Source organism: Balaenoptera ricei, chromosome 19 (genome assembly GCF_028023285.1).
Source record: "Balaenoptera ricei isolate mBalRic1 chromosome 19, mBalRic1.hap2, whole genome shotgun sequence".
NCBI lineage: Eukaryota > Metazoa > Chordata > Mammalia > Artiodactyla > Balaenopteridae > Balaenoptera > Balaenoptera ricei.
The window spans coordinates 5,336,376-5,356,705 of NC_082657.1; the positions used below are offsets into that span (position 1 = coordinate 5,336,376).

The window sequence follows — 20,330 nt, forward strand, 5'->3', positions numbered from 1 at the left end:
TGGCAGCAGCCACTCTTGGAAGCTCCTTCTACAATGTGGACAGTGGTGCTGGCAAGTGCCATTGTAGAATCCTCCCTCTAGCTTATTAGCCCCAAGACCCTGCCCTGCCCTGGTGCAACAGCCTGTAGGTACCAGTGCTGGAACACCTCAAGCCAAGAAACTAACTGGGCAGAGACACTGCCCCACATATCAGCAGATAAGCTGCCTCAAGACCCCCTGAGCTCACATCCACCTCTGGACATGGCCCTGCCCACCAGAGGACCCAGGATCTAGCTCCACCCACCAGTGGGCAGGCATCAGCTCCAGAATCCTCTGGGCCCTGACCCTGTGTTCTAGGAAGTCTGCTGTAGTCTCTGGACCAGCCTCATTCACCAGGGAGCAGACACCAAATATAGGAAAACCATAGTCCTGCAACCTAAGGACCCAGCCTTCTCAACAGGAGGCCAATTGTAAATATATATGCACCCAACTTAGGAGCACCTAAATACATAAAGCAAATATTAACAGATATAAAGGGAGAAATAGACAGTAACAATAACAGTAGGGGACGTTAACACCCCAATTAGATCAATGGACAGAAAATCAATAAGGAAACACTGGCCTTAAATGACACATTACACTAGATGGACTCTCTCTCTCTCTATATATATATATATACACATACACACACACACACACATATAACATTCTATCCAAAAGGAGCAGAATACACATTCTTTTCAAGTGCACATGGAACATTCTCCAGAATAGATCACATGCTAGGCCACAAAACAAGGCTTGGTAAATTTAAGAAAATTGAGATCACATCAAGCATATTTTCTGACCACAGCCCTGTGAGACTAGAAATCAACTACAAGAAAAAAACTGCAAAAAACACAAACACGTGGAGGCTAAACAATATGCTACTAAACAACCAATGGATCATTGAAGCAATCAAAGAGGAAACCAGAAAAATACCTGGAGACAAATGAAAACAAAAACATGATGATCCAAAACCTATGGGACACAGCAAAAGCAGTTCTAAGAGGGAAGTTTATAGTAGTACAAGCTGACCTCAGGAAATAAAAATCTCAAATAACCTAACCTTACACCTAAAGGAACTAGAAAAAGAAGAATAAACAAAACCCAAAGTTAGTAGAAGGAAAGAAATCATAAAGATCAGAGCAGAAATAAATGAAATAGAGACCAAATAAACAATAGAAAAGATCAATGAAACTAAGAGCTGATTCTTTGAAAAGGTAAACAAAATTGATAAACCTTTAGCCAGACTCATCAAGAAAATAAGGGAGGGGGCCAAATCAATAATATCAGAAATGAAAAAAGAAAAGTAATAACCAACACCACAGAAATACAAAAGATCATGAGGCTGCTACTAACAACTGTATGCCATTAAATGGAAAACTGAGAAGAAATGGACAAAGTCTTAGAAATGTACAATCTCCCAAGATTGAACCAGGAAGAAATAGAAAATATGAGCAGACCAATTACCAGTAATGAACTTGAATCAGTAATTTAAAAACTCCCAATAAACAGAAGTCCAGGACCAGATGGCTTCGTGGTGAATTTTATCAAACATTCAGAGAAGAGTTAACACCTATCCTTCAACTATTCCAAAAAACTGCAAGGAAATGAACACTCCCAAACTCATTCTAAGAGGCCAGCATCACCCTGATACCAAAACCAGACAAAGATATCACACACACAAAAAAAAACCCCAAGAAAATTAGAGGCCAATATCACTGATGAACAAAGATGCAAAAATTCTTAATAAAATATTAGCAAACTGAATCCAACAATACATTAAAAGGGCCATACACCTTGATCAAGTGGGATTTATCCCACGGATGCAAGGGTTTTTTAACATCTGCAAACCAATCAGTGTGACACACCACATTAACAGATTGAAGAATAAAAATCATATGATCATCTCAATAGATGCAGAAAAAGCTTTTGACAGGATCCAACATCCATTTATGATAAAAACTCTTCAGAAAATGGGCATAGAGGGGACAAACCTCAACATAATAAAGGCCATATATGACAAACCCACAGCTAACATCATACTCAACAGTGAAAAGCTGAAAGCATTTCCTCTAAGATCAGGAACAAGACAAGGACGTCAACTCTCACCATTTTTATTCAACATAGTTCTGGAAGTCCTAGCCACAGGAATCAGAGAAGAAGAGAAAGAAAAGGAATCTAAATTAGAAAGGAGGAAATAAAACTGCCACTGTTTGCAAATGACATACTATACTTAGAAAATCCTAAAGATGCCACCAGAAAACTACTAGAGATCATCAGCGAATTTGGTAAAGTTGCAGGATACAAAATTAATATACAGAAATCTGTTGCATTTTTACACACTAACAATGAACTATCAGAAATAGAAATTAAGGAAACAATCCCATTTACCATCTCATTAAAAAGAATAAATACTACTATACATATATAAATATAAATATAAATATAAATATATATATATATTTTTTTTTTTTTTAATTTTTTTGGCTGTGCTGCATGGCTTGGGGGATCTTAGTTCCCTGACCAGAGAGCGAACCCAGGCCCATGTCAGTGAAAGCGTGGAGTCCTAACCACTGGACTGCCAGGGGATTCCCCAAAATACTACTATATTTAAAATAGATAATGAACAAGGACCTACTGTATAGCACAGGGAACTCTACTCAATATTCTGTAATACCTAAATAGGAAGAGAATTTGAAAAAGGAATAGTTATATGTATATGTATAACTGAATCACTTTGCTGTATATCTGAAACTAACACAACACTGTAAATCAACTATACTCCAATATAAAAAATTTTTTTTTAAAAGAATAAAATATCTAGGAATAAACCTACCTAAGGGGATAAAAGAGTACAGGTACTCTTAAAACTATAAGTACTCTTAAAACTATAAGTCACTGGGACTTCCCTGGTGGTCTACTGGGTTAGACTCCACGCTCCCAATGCAGGGGGCCCGGGTTTGATCCCTGGTTGGGGAACTAGATCCTGCATGCATGCAGCAACTAAGAGCTTGCATGGTGCAACTAAGTGTCCACATGCCGCAACTATGAGCCCACATGCCACAACTAAAAGATCCCACATGCTGCAACTAAAAGATCCAATGCAGCTGGAGTAAATAAATAAATATTTTTTAAAATATCTTTAAAAAAAAACCTATAAGTCACTGATGAAAGAACTTGAAGACAACACAAACAGATGGAAAGATATACCACGATTATGGATTGGAAGGATTAATATTGTTAAAATGAACATACTGCTCAATGCAATCTGCAGATTCAATGCAATCCCCATCAAAATACCAAGGACATTTTTCAGAGAACTAGAACAAATTTAAAAATTTGTATGGAAACACAAAAGACCCCAAATAGCCAAGACAATCTTGAGAAAGAAGAACAGCTCAGGAGGAATCACGCTCCCTTACTTCAGACTATTGTACAAAGCTACAGTAATCAACAGTGTGGTACTGGCACAAAAACAGACAAAAAGATCAATGGAACAGAATAGAGAGCCCAGGAATAAACCCACACATTTATGGTCAGTTAATCTACAACATAGGAAGTAAGAATATATAATGGAGAAAAGACAGTCTCTTCAATAAATGGTGCTGGGAAATCTGGACAGCTACATGTAAAAGAACAAAATTTAGGACTTCTCTGGTGGTCCAGTGGTTAAGACCCTGTGCTTCCAATGCAGGTGGCACAGGTTCGATACCTGGTCGGGGAACTAAGATCCCACGTGCCATGTGGTGTGGCCAAAAACAAAAAACAAAACAAAACAAAAAACAAAAATGAAAATTAGAACATTTTCTAACACGATGTACAAAAATAAACTCAAAATGGATTAAAGGGTTTCCCTGGTGGCACAGTGGTTGAGAGTCTGCCTGCCAATGCAGGGGACATGGGTTCGAGCCCTGGTCTGGGAAGATCCCACATGCCGCGGAGCAACTGGGCCCGTGAGCCACAACTACTGAGCCTGTGTGTCTGGAGCCTGTGCTCCACAACAAGAGAGGCCGCGACAGTGAGAGGCCTGCGCACCGTGATGAAGAGTGGCCCCCACTTGCTGCAACTAGAGAAAGCCCTCGCACAGAAACAAAGACCCAACACAACCATAAATAAATAAAATAAATAAATAAATAATTAATTAAAAAAAAAAAGGATTAAAGACCTTAATGTAAGATCTGAAACCATAAAACTCCTAGAAGATAATGTAGGCAGAAAACACTTTGACATAAATTGCAGCAATAATTTTTTTTTTGGACCTGTCTCCTAAAGCAAAGGAAATAAAAAGAAAAATAAACAAATGAATTAAAACTTAAAATTTTTTCACAGCAAAGGAAACCATCAACAAAATGAAACGACAACCTACTGAATGGGAGAAACCATTTGTAAATGATATGTTCAATAAGGGGTTAATATACAAAATACATAAACAGCTCATAAAACTCAACCTCAAAAAACCGAACAACCCAATTAAAAAATGGGGAGAACACCTGCATAGACATTTTTCTAAAGAGGACACACAGATGGCCAACAGGCAAGTGAAAAGGTGCTTAACATTGTTAATCATAAGAGAAATACAAATGAAAACCACAATGAGATATCACCTCATTCTTGTCAGAATGTCTGTCTTCAAAAAGAACACAAATAACGAATGTTGGCAAGGATGTGGAAAAAGGAAACCCTCATACACTGCTGTTGAAATGTAAATTGCTGCAGTCACTTTGGAAGACAGTATGGGAGTTCCTCAAAAAAACTAAAAGTAGAACTACCGTATGATTCAGCAATTCCATCCTGGCTGTATATCTGAGAAAAATGAAAACAAAATTCAAAGAGATACGTGCACCCCAATGTTCATCACAGCATTATTTACATTTGCCAAGATATGGAAGCAACCTAACGGTCCATCAACAGATGAATGGATAAAGATGGCATGGTATATGTATATAATGGAATACTACTCAGCCATAAAAAATAATGTAATTTTGCCATTTGCGACAACATGGATGGACCTGGAGGATATTATGCTATGTGAAATGAGTCAGACAGTAAAAGACAAATACCATATGGTAGCACTTATATGTGGAATGTAAAAAAAATAAAATAAGCTAGTTAATATAACAAAAATGAAACTGACTCACAGATATAGTAAACAAACCAGTGGTTTCAGTGAGGAGAGGGAAGGGGGAGGGGCAAGATTGGGGTAGGGGATTAAGAGCTTAAAACTACTATGTATAAAATAAGCTACAAGGACGTATTGTACAATATAGGGAATACAGCCAGTATTTTATAACAACTATAAATGTAGTATAACCTTTAAAAAATGTGAATCACCAGGTTGTATACCTGTAACTTATATAATATTGTACCTCAACTGTACTTCAATAAAAAACTTTAAGAAAAGCTGTCCAGTGCTTGCTTCGGCAGCACATATACTTCCAAGCATAAGGGAAAGCAAATGTTTAAATAAGCAGTTCACCTCCTAGTTACAGAGTGACTTCACTTACGTGCAGGAGTTTGCTAAAATCAGGTACCAAGTCACTTACAGAAACAAGTTTATCAACATGTGTGATATTTTCCAAAGTAAGAATATAGGAAAAAATATGTGTGTATGTCCCCTCTGTGTGTGTTTGTAGAGAATAAGAACACAGGGAACTTATCTTTCATGGGAGGAATAATCGCAGACCTGTTCTTGTCACTGAACTTCCAGTGATGTACTCCCCAGCTTGGATTCATTCCAGTTTGTAAAGTCAGTAAAAGTCTTGAGTTGAAAGCTTCCATGGAAAGGCATTTATAATTCAAAAGTCCTCATACATTCAAAACCCAGACCTTGCTTTTGCTCCTTGGATGGCACTGCCTTGGGGCCTCCTCCCTTTGTTTTGCTCTGCACACAGAGAGAGGAGGCAGAGCCAAGGAAGATGAAAGTTTCTGACACTAATGCCTGGCAGGACAAGTCTGGCAACTTCCAGAACAATGCAAATTAAATGGCCAAATTACTCACTTTTCCCAAACTGAAATGACTTCTTCACCAGAGGTGGTTATACTTGGTGTAAACTTGCCAAACACCACTGTAACCCATTGGGGGGCAGCTGTAGTTTAGCTCTATTAAGTTTCCAGGTGCTGCTGGAACAGTATTAGAATTAGCCCCCCAGGTTCGGTAATGGATGGTGTGAGGTGAGGGATATTCTTGTAGGCTTCCTGCTCAAGGGAAGTTTGAGGTTTATTTTTAAATACTTAGAAAGAAACAACACTTCTTGTTTTTTGTCTTCAGAAATGGACAGATTTTCTTGAGGGTGGTAGGGATCATGGTGGGATAGCTGTCCTTGTTTTGTTTGGATGAATCACCAAGAAACAGAGAATGTCATGGTGGGAAGGCACCCTGAGGACTTAGGCCAACCCCATGTGTTAACAATGAAGGGAGAGAAGCCTTGGTGAGCAGCGGCAGCTCTGGAAGTAACAAGACCTTAGATGGAAGCCATGAGTGAGGCACATGTTAGTATTATGTCTAACATGACTAATTTTTCTGTGTCATATTCTCTTTTATGATAGCCTTTTTTTAAAATAAGCAAAATCTTATATTTAAACAACAGCCAGGAAAAATCAACTTTTCAGTTGACCTCAGTTACTGCTAAAGTTTAGTTTCTGAATTTTAGTCCCATGTATGAATAATTACATGTGATCATCAAATGATGGGAGCATTGTTGAGTTCTAGTTAGTTGAATTTACTTGTCTTCCAGTTGGTCTGAAAATCACTCATTCCTAAGTTATAACAGCTGTTGCTGTGAGGCAATCATATGTGGCTTTTATATTTTTCACTGGTTCTGAGTTTTAATTTATTCTAAATTATTATTTGGAGTCTACAATTGAAATGCTCCCAAATACACTGTATTCTTTAAAATGTAGCTGAAAATATATGGCATTTATACAATGATTTATAAACCTTATTTCCATGAATTACAAGGGAATAATGTATGATGCTTACACACATTTGTGTGTCAGGGAAGGTGAATGTTCATTTTCCTTTAGCCTGTATTCTTCAAACTAAGAATCAGAGCGTTGACTAATTTGTTTAGTGTGGTTTTTTGTTTGTTTGTTGTTTTTGAAGGAATAAATATTTAAGATACTTTTTATACAAAAACAAATATGATTTTGAAGATGGACTTTTTAAAACTGTATCATACATTAAAAACTACCAAACATATTAATAGCAAAAACTTTAAGCACTTTTTAAAAACTACTGCAATTACATGGTTATACACACATATACCTTTTTCTCTATTTACAATAAACAACTGTATAACAGACAAGTCAGATTCCATCAGACTTTCTTATAAAACCAGTCTTATAGCAAGAGCAAGTAACTTGTCTGGAGCGTGTGTAATTTAAGAAGACAGAGTAAGAGGAAGCATGATTATTGCTGAGTTACTCTTCCTTTCACCACAGTCATCAAGTTTGTTTTCTGGATACCAACATTAATTAATTGAAGCAACAATGTTTACTGTGTTTTGATCAATAGTTTTAAAAAGAGAAACAGAATGGGATGGAATGGCATGAAACATAATAAAACAGAAAATACCAGAATGCATGTAGTAGAGGTGAATACTGTTACATGTAACCCTAATTTTAGTCTCATGTGTAGATATGAAAGTGTTATTCTGGATCACAATGTAAAATTTATGTCTTTCTGAGGGTCACAATAAAAAAATTTTTAAATTCTCTTTGTCAAAAAAAAGAAAAGCTGTCCATGGTCAAATGTCAAAAACTGGAGTAAGACTCTTATACAGCACATAATATTTACTGTTAAATATCTTGATTCCTTGGTTAGGAAAAACCAGTTTTTCTCACGTTAGTAACTTCCTGCATACACTTTCCTGCTGCACACCTAGGACCCTTCACCCAGTACAACTGTCAAAAGTGCTTCTGAAATACTGTTTAGATAAATTGCCTAAGATATTTTTACACTAGTTTCATGACAATGCATCAGGCAATAAATATAATTAAATAATTTTACTAGAAGAGCAGTTTTTCAAAGGCTATAAAAATCTCAATTTGTGAGTATAGCATTATATGATTCTTTCTAACTCTAGTAAACTTTCTTTTTTTAGAAAATTTTCCTTACCATTATATTTTTCTTCCACATCTTTTAACCCACTTTATAGATTTAATCTACATTTCCCTGTGTAACTACAGTGAAAAATTTTAAAGATATATGAATTAAAGATTGTTTTTGAGTTTGAAACATGAAAATGTACCCAGGACAATAAGAAGTACAAAGCAAATGCTCTATAGGTATGAAGAATGAGAGTCCTTTTATATCTTTAGTTCAATGAAAGAAGTGGGACAATACAAAATGGTGAACTGAAATCTATTAAGTTGGAACTAGGAGGCCTTTTGATACCCCACAAATCTAGTACTGGGATTTAGGGAACACAATATTTATTTTACCTTAAAAGCATCTCCAATTCTTCCGTTTATTATCATTGCCATAATAATCATCTCTGACGTCCATTCTTTTTAATTGAAGTATAGTTGATTTACAGTATTATATTTGTTCCAGGTGTACAGCATAGTGAATAAGTATTTTTGTTGATTATACTCCATTTTAGGTTATTACAAGATAATGGCTATAATTCCCAGTGCTATATAGTATATCCTCATTACTTATCTATTTTATATGTAGTAGTTTGTATCCCTTAATCCCATGCCCCTATTTTGTCCCTCTTCCCTTCCTTCTCCCCTTTAGTAATCACAAGTTTGTTTTCTATATGTGTGAGCCTGTTTCTGTTGTGCATATACAGTCATTTATACTATTTTTTAGATTCCACATATAAGTGATAATGATAATACAGTATTTGTCTTTCTCTGACTTATTTCACTAAGCATAATATTCTCTAGATCCATCCATGTTGCTGCAAATGGCAGAATTTCATTCTTTTTTTATGGCTAATATTCCATTGTTTACATATATTCCACATCTTCTGAATCCAGTCTTCTGTTGATGGGTACTTGGGTTATATCCATGTCTTGGCTACTGTAAACAGTGTTGCTATGAACATTGGGGTGCATGTATTTTGTCAAGTAGTGGGTTTTTTTTTTTTTTCTTTTGGATATACACCCAGGAGTGGAATTGCTGGATCACATGATAGCTTTATTTTTAGTTTTTTGAAGAGCCTCCATACTGTTTTCCATATGGCTGCATTATGGTTTTAGGTCTTACATTTAGGTCTTTAATACATTTTGAGTTTATTTTTGTATATGGTGTGAGGGAATGTTCTAATCTCATTGTTTTCCATGTAACTATCCAGTTTTCCCAGCACCACTTGTTGAAGTGACTATCTTTTCTCCATTATGTATTCTTGATTCCTTTGTAATAGATTAAGTGACCATAAGTGAATGGGTGTATTTCTGGGCTCTCTATTCTGTTCTATCGATCTATGTGTCTGTTTTTGTGCCAGTACCATACTGTTTTGATGACTATAGATTTGTAGTATAGTCTGAAGCCTGGGAGGGTGATACCTCCAGCCTTGTTCTTTTTCCTCAAGATTGTTTTTGCAATTTGGGGTCTTGTGTGGCTCCATATGAATTTTAGGAGTCTTCATTCTAGTTATGTGAAAAATATCATAGGTATTTTGATAGGTATTGCATTACATCTGTAGATTGCTTTGGGTAGTATGTGCATTTTAACAATATTAATTTTTTTCAATTCAAGAACATGAGATATCTTTCCCTTTCTTCGTATCATCTTTACTTTCCTTCATAAACATTTTAGAGTTTTCAGAGTATTGGTCTTTCACCTTCTTAAGTTTTTTCCTAGGTATTTTATTCTTTTTGATTTGATTTTAAACGGGATTTTTTTTTAACTTTATATTTGTGATATTTCATTAGTACTGTATAAAAATACAACAGATTTCTGCATATTAGCCTTGTATTTTGCAACATTTTTGAATTCATTTATCAGTTCTAATAGTTTTTGGGTGGAGACCTTAGGGTTTTCTACATATAGTATCATGTCATCTGCAAATAGTGCCAGTTTTATCTTTTCCCTTATAATTTGGATAGCTTTTGTTTTTCTTGTCTGATTGCTATGGCTAGGACTTCCAATACTATGTTAAGTAGAGGTGGCAAGAGTGGGCATCCTTGTCTTGTTCCTGAATTTAGTGTGAAGGCTTTCAGCTTTTCATCTTGAGTATGATGTTGGTTCTGTGTTTGTCATAAATGGCCTTTATTATGTTAAGGTATGTTCCCTGTATACCCACTTTGACGAATGTGTTGATCATGAATGTATGTTGAATTTCGTCAAATACTTTTGCTTCATTTACTGAGACTGTCATGTGACTTTTATTATCTTTTTGTTAACGTGGTATATTTCATTGGTTGATTTGTGAATGTTGAACTGTTCTTGTGTCCCTGGAAAAGTCCAGCTTGATCATTGTGTATGATCGTTTGTATATATTGTTGGATTCAGTTTGGTAACATTTTGTTGAGGATTTTTGCAGCTATATTCAGCAAAGATACTGGCCCTTAATTTTCTTTTTTTATAGTGTCTTTCTTTGGTTTTTGTATCAGACAGGGTAATGGTGACCTTGTATAATGAATTTGAGGGTGTTCCTTTCTGTTCAAGTTTTGGGAATAGTTTGAGAAAGATAGGCATTTGTTCTTTATATGTTTGCTAGAGTTCCCCTGTGAATCTCTCTGGTCCTGGACTTTTGTTTGCTGGGAAGGAAGATATAAAACTGTCGTGGTTCACAGATGACATCTATGTAGAAAGTTGAAGAGAATCAACAACAACTTATGGAACTAATAAGTGATTATAGCAAGATTGAAGGATACATAGTTAATATTATCCAATGGACTGAATGTTTGTATCCCCTGCCCCATTCACATGTTGAAATTGTAACCCACAATGTGATGGTATGTGGTGGTGGGCCCTTTGGGAGGTAATTAGGTCGTGAGGGTGGAGCCCTCATGAATGAGATTAGTGCCCTTATAAAAGAAACTTCAGAGAGCTCTCTTACTCTTTGCCATATGAGGATACAAGAAGACAGCCATCTGCAACCAGGAAGAGGGCTCCCACCAGACACCAAATCAGGCAGCACCTTGATCTTGGTCTTCTTAGCTTCTAGAACTATGAGAAATGTCTTTTGTTTATAAACCACCCTTTCTGTGGTACTTTGTTATGGCAGCCCAAACTGACTAAGATAGTTAATATACAAAACTCAATCGCTTTCCTGTAAGTCAGTAATAAAGAGTAATTTGAAATTGAAAGCTCAATAACATTTACACTAGCACCTAAAAAAAAAGACATACTGGGTATAAATCTAATATGATATGTATAAGATCTATATGAGGAAATCTACATAACTCTGATAAGGGAAATCAAATAACTAAATAAATGGAGAGATATTCCAGGTTCATGGAGAGAAAGACTCAGTATTTTCAAGGTGACAGCTTCTCCCAACTTGACTTATAGATTAAATGCATTCCAAATCAAAATGCCAGCAAATTATTCTGTGGATATCAACAAACTGATTCTAAAGTTTAATTGGAGAGTCGGAAGACCCATAATATCCAAAAACACGTTGAAGGAGATGAACGAAGTCAGAAGACTGACACTACTCAACTTCAAGGCTTACTACAAGTATACAGTAATCAAGAAATTGTGGTATTGGCAAAAGTATAGACAAATAGATCAGAGGAACATAATGAGAGTCCAGGAATGGACCTACACAAATAGAGTCAACTGATCTTGACAAAGAAGCAAAGGCAATACGACAGAGAAAAGGCAGTCTTTTCAACAAATGGTGCTGTAACAATTGGACATCCACAAAAAAAGAAAAGAATCTAGATATAGACCTTATTCCTTTCACAAAATTCAACACAGAATGGATTATAGATGTAAATGTAAAGTGCATAACTATAAAATTCCTAGATGATAACATAGGAAAAAGTCTAGATGACCTTTGGTTTCACCATGTCTTTTTTTTTTTTTTAATATTTATTTGATTTATTTATTTGGCTGCACCGGTCTTATTTTCGGCATGCGGAATCTTTAGTTGTGGCATGTGGGATCATGTTCCCTGACCAGGGATCGAACCCAGGCCCTCTGCACTGGGAGCATGCAGTCTTACCCACTGGACCACCAGGTAAATCCCCACAATGTCTTTTTAGATATAACACCAAAGGCACAATCCATGCAGTTAATAATGAATAATTTAGACTTCACTAAAATTAAAAACTTTTGCTCTCCAAAACACATCAAGAGAATAAGAAGACAAGCCACAGACTGGGAGAAAATACTTGTAAAACAGAATTCTAATAAGGACTGCTACTCAAAATACACAAAGAACTGTTAAAGCTCAACAATAAGGAAACAAACAAACTGATTTGAAAATGCGAAAAAGACAGGGACAAAAACTTCATCAAAAAAGATATACAGATATTTTCATAAGCATATGAAAATAAGATTAACATCATGTATCATGAGAGAGTTGCAAAACAAAACAACAATGAGATACCACTACACATCCAGTGGAATGACCAGAATCCAGAACAATGACAACATCAAATGCTGGGAAGCATGTTGAGCAACAGATACTCTCATTTACTGCTGTGGGAACACAAAATGGTAGATAGAGCCATCTTGGAAGACAGTTTGGCATTTTCTTATAACATTAAATGTACTCTTATCATATGATCACATTCCTTGGTATTTACACAAATGAGCTGAAAACTTATGTCCATGCAAAAACCTGAACACAAATGTTTATAGCAGCTTTATGTGTAGTTACTGAAACTTGGAAGCATCCAAGATGTGCTTCAGTAAGTGAATGGTTAAATAGATTGTGGTACATCCAGACAATGGAATATTATTCAGTGCTAAAAAGAAGTGAGCTATCAAGCCAAGAAAACACAGGTAAAAACCTTAGATGTATATTATTAAGTGAAAGAAGCCAATCTATAAGGCTACATACTGTATGATTCCAACTGTATGACGTTCTGGAATAGGCAACACTGTGGAGACAGTAAAAAGATCAGCGGTTGCTAACAGTTAGGGGGAAGGAAGGATGAATAGGTGGATCACAGAGGATTTTTAGGGCAGTGAACCTACTCTGTATTATACTGTAATGATGGGTATATGTCATTACACATCAAAACTGATAGAATATACACTAAGAGTGAACAATAATGTAAACTATGGACTTTGAGTGATAATTTTGTGTCAGTGTAGGTTCTGCAGTTTTAATAAATGCACCACTCCGGTGTGGGATTTGGATAGTTGTGGAGGCTGTGTGTATGTGGGGGCAGGAATTACAGGGGAAATCTCAGTACCTTCCACTCAATTTTGCTCTTAACCTAAGTCTGCACTAAAAACCAAAGTCTATTAAAAAACAACAACAGAAAAAACCCCAGAGACTTTATTATTAATGGCACAGCAGTCTCAAGAACATCCTGACTTCATCAGTTCCACTCGCCTCCCTAATTCCAATCAGGATGATATGGCGAGGCCCTGGTGGATATAGCACATGTAATGGGATTGAATCGTAGCTGAGGAACTCCGTGTAGAAAAACCCAATCTTTTAAAGGGAACCTGACCTACCATTTGCCCCAAAGGGAAACATCCTTATTTAACTGTACAGCAAACAAACCTGTCCACTGTCCCAGAGGGTGACACTGTCTCTTTTTTCCCCAAAGCTCTTTCTTATGCAAACATTCATGAAAACACAGTCCAAAACAACAACTGTCCATAAGACAGACACATACATGAGAAATCCATAACTAATTGTCTTCCAACAATATCTACCACTCATTTCTTCACTGTATTCACTACTGGCAAATTTTCCCATATGTACACCAGTTGGTCAACCATGCTTTTTTTCTGACAGGAGGTAGGACCAGATCTATTCATTTGCCTCAAGCAACATTTGATTAAGTTTACTATCTACAGGATCCTGTGTATCAGGTGGAGGCTTAATTCACCTTAATTGCTTAATACTATAGCAATGTAGGTGCCACATTCAACCCACTGAAAAGCCCAATACCCACTAGCAGGTACTGAAGAAAGACTTTTGATTTCTCCATAAGTTTCTGAATCGACATTCTCAGGTGATAAGTGAATAGACAACTGATTATTGTGCCAAAACTAACAATGTACATATTTCTGATTAAGAGTAGCAGATTTTGTATTCGTTATCCATACAAAGCAGAGGGTGGGTATAGTGGAGTCACGGGTCATGAGCAGAAAGGGGCTGACAGTTGGAAAACACACAGAAATTAGGGCAGCAGTTTTCATGAACCATCAACTGGAATTATGAAAAAGAACGTAAGAAATGGGAAAGACGGAGGAAAGGGTGTGAAAAGATACAAAGGTGCTCACAAGAACAAGAATGCTTTGGGTGGCTCTGGACTCAGCAGAGGATCTGGGAGACACATTATTCCTGTGAACGTGTTGGACTCGTTGTTTGTGCCTGTACAGGGTGGCAGTTATGGAGCCACTGGTCCAGATTGTGAGCACAGAAAATAAAACTTCAGGGAACACTATCACTATCACTACTACAATGATAGTAGTGGTTAGCCAATGGGAAAGCGGGGAGGAGGGATATATAAGGAGGTTGGGATTGATATATACACACGACTATATATAAACTACATAAACAGCAAGGTCCTACTGTATATCACAGGGAACTATACTCAATATTTTGTAATAACCTATAAGGGAAAAGAATCTGAAAAAGAAGAAAAATATATATGTATAACTGAATCACTTCTCTGTACACCTGCAATTAACACAACATTGTAAATCAACTGCACTTCAATTTAAAAAAATCTTAACTCAAAAAACAAACAAAAACAAAAAACAAACAAAAAATGCCCTCATCTAAACTGGACTTAGAACTTGCTCATGGATTGTTTCTTTTTTTAAATTAATTTTTATTGGAGTAGAGTTGATTTATAATGCTGTGTTAGTTTCTGCTGCACAGCAAAGTGAATCAGTTATACGTATACATATATCCACTCTTTTTTAGATTCTTTTCCCATATAGGCCATTACAGAGTATTGAGTAGAGTTCCCTGTGCTATAGAGTAGGTTCTCATGGATTGTTTCTACATTGAGCCCATGATGCAAATATCTTAGTCATATAAAATATGCCCGGAAAACCTTTACACTTTATACACTGTAGGACCACAGATAGAATTTTAGTGAACAGCACTCTACCACTATTTCTCTCTTCTCTTGGAGTTCGAAGTAGAAAATGTGCCCACAGGGTCCTGGCATTCAGTGTTGGCAAGAGGCCTGACCCCTACCAACTACTTATGTCTTGAAGAACTTTGATGACCCAACAGTGATGAGAAAGTCCCTTTCTTGCTGTAGTATTCCTAATATATAATCCACACTTTATATAAGAAATAAAACATAACAAAGCAGAACTATCAATTTGCAAGTGCTGTTTTTTTTTCTTTCTATGAAACCATCCCAAGAAGTAATCCTTGGTAATAGTTTCATGACTGTAACAATTTAAAAAATAAATTTTCATTGCAAGAAATCCACTGGTCTCATATTGAGGTAGGCAGATCTCCACTCCCTGGGGTTAACACCTTCGTTATATTACACTACATGGCAAAGAGTCTTTGTTTTTATTTTTTGGCCTTGCCGTATGGCGTGTGGGATCTTAGCTCCTCAACCAGGGATCGAACCCGCACCCCTTGCAGTGGAAGCACAGAGAAAAGAGTCTTTGAAGATGTAAATAAGTTTACTAATCAGTGGGCTATGTTTTAGACTGAATGTTGTTTCCCCCACAAAAATTCATCCCTTGAAATCCCAGCCATGTAAATATACTGCTCGAAGGTGGCTGTCCAAAAACCAGTAAGAGGATGCTCCAGAGACACAGAATCTGTAAGCAACTTGATCTTGGATCACCTAACATCAAGGTTATTCTCCTTTCTAACACAATAAATCTATCACACACAAAAAATTAACACTAGACAGTCCATTTAATAGACGGTCCATTTACAGATTCCCCCCATCCCCCAGGGATACAATAATGTCTTTTCTGTGTTTATAAATCTAAGATCCAGTCATGGTATAAATATTGCATTTAGTTGTCTTGACTCTTTAGTTTTTAAAAACTAGATTGTTTGCATTCTGGTTTATCACAGGGTATTGACTGTAGTTCTCTGTGCTATACACTAGGACCTTGTTGTTTATCCATCCTAAATGTAATAGTTTGCATCTACTAACCTCAACCACAATGGAAAAGAATATAAAAAAGAATGCCTATATGTGTATAACTGAGTCACTTTGCTGTACAGCAGAGATTGACACAACATTGTAAATCAACTATACTTCAATTAAAAAAATAACTTCTGTAGATTAAAAAATAAAATAAAGTTAAAAAAATTAAACTAGATGGTTTGCCACTCCTTTGTCTTCAGTGATACTGACAGGTTTTTTTTTTTTATAATGTTTTTTTTGGCCGTGCCCCGAGGCATGTAGGATCTTAGTTCCCCAACCAGGGGTCGAACCCACGCCCCCTGCAATGGAAGCACAGAGTCTTAACCACTGGACCGCCAGGGAAGTCCCCAATACTGACAGTTTTGAAGAGGGCATACCAGTTGTTTTCAGAATGCCCTTTAGCGTAGGCCTCTGTGATTGTGTCCCTCATCCTTAGAGTCAGGTACAACATCTGAGTAAAACTTCTGCATGCAGATGATGATGGGATATTCCTAGTGCACAGCCTCGAAGTTTATGAGCATTTTCTATTATTGGTAGAGGCTAAGAAATGCACCAGGTGAGTGGGATGCTTCGGGGGGCAGGATGGCACTTTCTGGCATATGGGCACAGGCTTTGGCCATGACTCCTGTGAGTGGCCGGACCTGAGCCCTGGGGGTTGCTACCTGGAAGTTGAGTCCTAAAAGCCATGTGCTTTGCTCGTAGCCACATGCCCCTCCCACAGGCACCTGCTCAGGACTGCTGTTGGCATAACCAAACAGTCTGCAGAGGGGACAATGAGACATTAAAAGCCAAGTTTTCTGTGGCAAGGACCCTGTAGTGGCCAACTGTGAAAACTGGGGCTCTACCTCCAGTTTTAGACTCCACTCACCAGTAAGATGGATTTTAAGGAATGACTTCCCTAGTACAATGGCACCAGCCCTTAGTTGACCCTGATCCTCATTTATTTATTTATTTATTTTATTTTTATTTTTGTCTGTGTGCGGGCTTTGTCTAGTTGCGGCGAGCAGGGGCTACTCTTCATTGCGGTGCGCGGGCTTCTCATTGCTGTGGCTTCTCTTGTTGCAGAGCACGGGCTCTAGGCACGCAGGCTTCAGTAGTTGTGGCTCGCGGGCTCTAGAGCATAGGCTCAGTAGTTGTGGTGCATGGGCTTAGTTGCTCCGCAGCATGTGGGATCTTCCCCAACCAGGGCTCGAACCCATGTCCCCTGCATTGGCAGACGGATTCTTTTTTTTTTTTTTTACCATAGTTTATTAAAATTTATTTTTTGTATTGCTAGCTGGAATACATAAAACAAGCAAAAATATGGAACGCTTCACGAATTTGCGTGTCATCCTCGCGCAGGGGCCATGCTAATCTTCTCTGTATCATTCCAATTTTAGTATATGTGCTGCCGAAGTGAGCATGGCAGGCGGATTCTTAACCACTGCGCTACCAGGGAAGCCCTTATTTTTCCCATTTTAATTACAGTGTGTCTTGGTGCATTCCTCTTCAGGTTGATCCTGTTGGGGACTCTGTGCTTCCTGGACCAGGATGTCTGTTTACTTTCCCAGGTTAGCATAGTTTTCAGATATTATATCTTCAATATGCTCTCTGCCCCTTTCTCTCTCTTCTCCTTCTGCAACCCCTATAATGGAAATGTTAGTATGATTGATCATGTCCCAAAAGTCTCTTAAACAGTCCTCATTTATTTTTATTCTTTTTCCTGTTCGGTATCAGTGATTTCACTACTCTGACTTCCTGCTCGCAGGTTCATTCCTCTGTATCACTTAATCTACTGTTGATTCCTTCTAGTGTATTTCTCATTTCAGCTATTGTATCCTTCATCTCTGTTTGGTTTTTCTTTATATCTTCTAAATCCTTGTTAAACTTCTCACTGTGGGGCTTTCCTGGTGGCGCAGTGGTTAAGAATCCGGCTGCCAATGCAGGGGACATGGGTTTGAGCCCTGGTCCGGGAAGATCCCACATACTGCGGAGCAACTAAGCCCATGCACCACAACTACTGAGCTTGCGCTCTAGAGCCTGTGAGCCACAACTACTGAACCCACGTGTCACAACTACTGAAGCCCGCGCACCTAGAGCCTGTGCTCCACAACAAGAGAAGCCACTGCAATGAGAAGCCCACGCACCACAACAAAGAGTAGCCCCTCTCACCACAACTAGAGAAAGCCCGCGTACAGCAACGAAGACCCAATGCAGCCAAAAATGAATAAATAAATTTATTTAAAAAAAAAAACTTCTCATGAATAAATAAATTTATTTAAAAAAAAAACTTCTCCCTGTGTCCATCCATTCTTCTCCTGAGTTCTTTGATCATTTTTATGACCATTACACTGAACTCTTTCTTGGGTAGATGGCCTATCTCCACTTCATGTAGTGCTTCTGGGTTTTTATCTTGTTCCTTAGATTGGAACATGTTACTCTGTTACCTCATTTTGCCTAAATTGCTGTTTTTATTTGTGCATCTAGTAGGTTGGTGATGTTTCCTGACTTTGGAGACGTGGCCTTTTTTAGATGTCCTATGGGTCCCAGCACCACATTCCCCTCTGGTCATTAGTGCTATATGCTCTAGGGTTGCCCCCTATGGGGGATGCCTTTGTCCTTCTGTTGTAGCATCCTGACTACCGTGGGCAATCTTGTAGACGTGGCTAGGCCGCAGTATTGTTGTTGCCAAGTGCTGCCTTGTGGAGAGGCTGACAGCCACTGGTTGGCAGGGCTGGGTTATGAAGCTGTTGCCTGCAGAACCCTGGGGTGTCCCGGGGCTAGTGCAAGCTTACTGGTGGGCAGAGCCAGGTTCTGGGGTGGGTGGTTGTGGGACTGGGGTTCCTGAATTCGGTGTTGACCTGCTGGTGGGTGGACCCAGTTCCTGACATTACTGGCTGTGCGTTCTAGGGTGTGCCAAAGCTGGTGCTGGACTGCTGGTGAGTGGGGTTGGATTCCAGTATGGCTGGCTGAGGAGTCCAAGGTATTTCTGAGCAGATGTCTGCCTGCTGGTTGTTGGGACTGGGGCCTGGTTGGTCCTGGGGCTGGTACCTGCCCACCAGTGGTCTGAGATGGGTCCCAGGGTCTCTGACTTCAGGGTCCTGAAGAGCCTGAGTCTAGTGTCTGCCCACTGGTATGTGAGGCTGGTCCTGGGTCCTCTGGTGGACAAGGCCATGTCTAGGGGCAGCTGTGTGCTCAGGGAGCCTTAAGGAAGCCTGCCTGCTGGTGAATGGGGCTGTGTCCCTGCTCAGCTACTTGCTTGGTCTAAAGCATCTCAATGCTGGTGCCAACAGGCTGGTTGGTGGTGGTGGGGCTGGGTCCTGAGGCTAATAAGCTAGAGGTAGGATTCCAAATGGTGCAGGCTAGCACCAGTGTCCATGTGGTAGAAATAGCTCACAAAAATGGGTGCTGCCCACATCTATGTCCCAAGAGTGAGTTCCGTTTGCCTCCTACTTCTCCAGCAGATTCTCCAAAATCAGCAGGTGAGTCTGACTCAGGTTCCTTTCAAATTACTGCTTCTTTCCTGAGTCCCTGAGTGTGTGATATTTTGTGTGTGCCCTTTAAGGGTGGAGTCTCAGCGAGGATTAAGATGGGGCAGTAGGAGGACATAGAACTCACCTTCCTCAACAAACACATCAAAAATACATTTACATGTGGAGCAATTCTCACTGAAAACTAACTTGAGATTGGCAGAAAAAGTCCTACAAAACCAAAGCTGCAAGAAAGATCTCCACATAACCTGGTAGGATGGGAAAAAAAGGCATCGAGCTGGGACCTGCACACCGGGGAGGGATCTGTAAGGAGAAGAAAGTCTGCACGAGCAGATCCTTGCCCTGGGGAGTGAGCGGGTCAAACCACCATCTGGGCATCCCAGTCTTGGGGTCCTGTGTAGAGAAGACAGGCCCTCTTGCCCACTGGAAAATCCACTGAGACAGTTAGAAGGGATGGAGAAGCCTAGACTCTACTTGCAAGGAGCACACACGTGCTGGCTTGGTGACAGTCAGGGTAGAGAGAGTCTTGCATTGGTGGCTGCTACCTTGCTACACTCCCCAATCTGAAGAAGTGCAATCCCTGGCCCTGCTCACTCCACACCACAGCCTGGC

General features: G+C 38.7%; 1 non-coding gene across 1 annotated transcript; it reads right to left on the minus strand.

The window, feature by feature from the left end:
- Positions 1-17,544: 17,544 nt before the first annotated feature.
- On the minus strand, positions 17,545-17,651 carry LOC132354417 (U6 spliceosomal RNA). Its single transcript, XR_009499284.1, has one exon. It is a non-coding gene; the product is annotated as a U6 spliceosomal RNA (small nuclear RNA).
- Between the last annotated feature and the right edge of the window lie 2,679 nt (positions 17,652-20,330).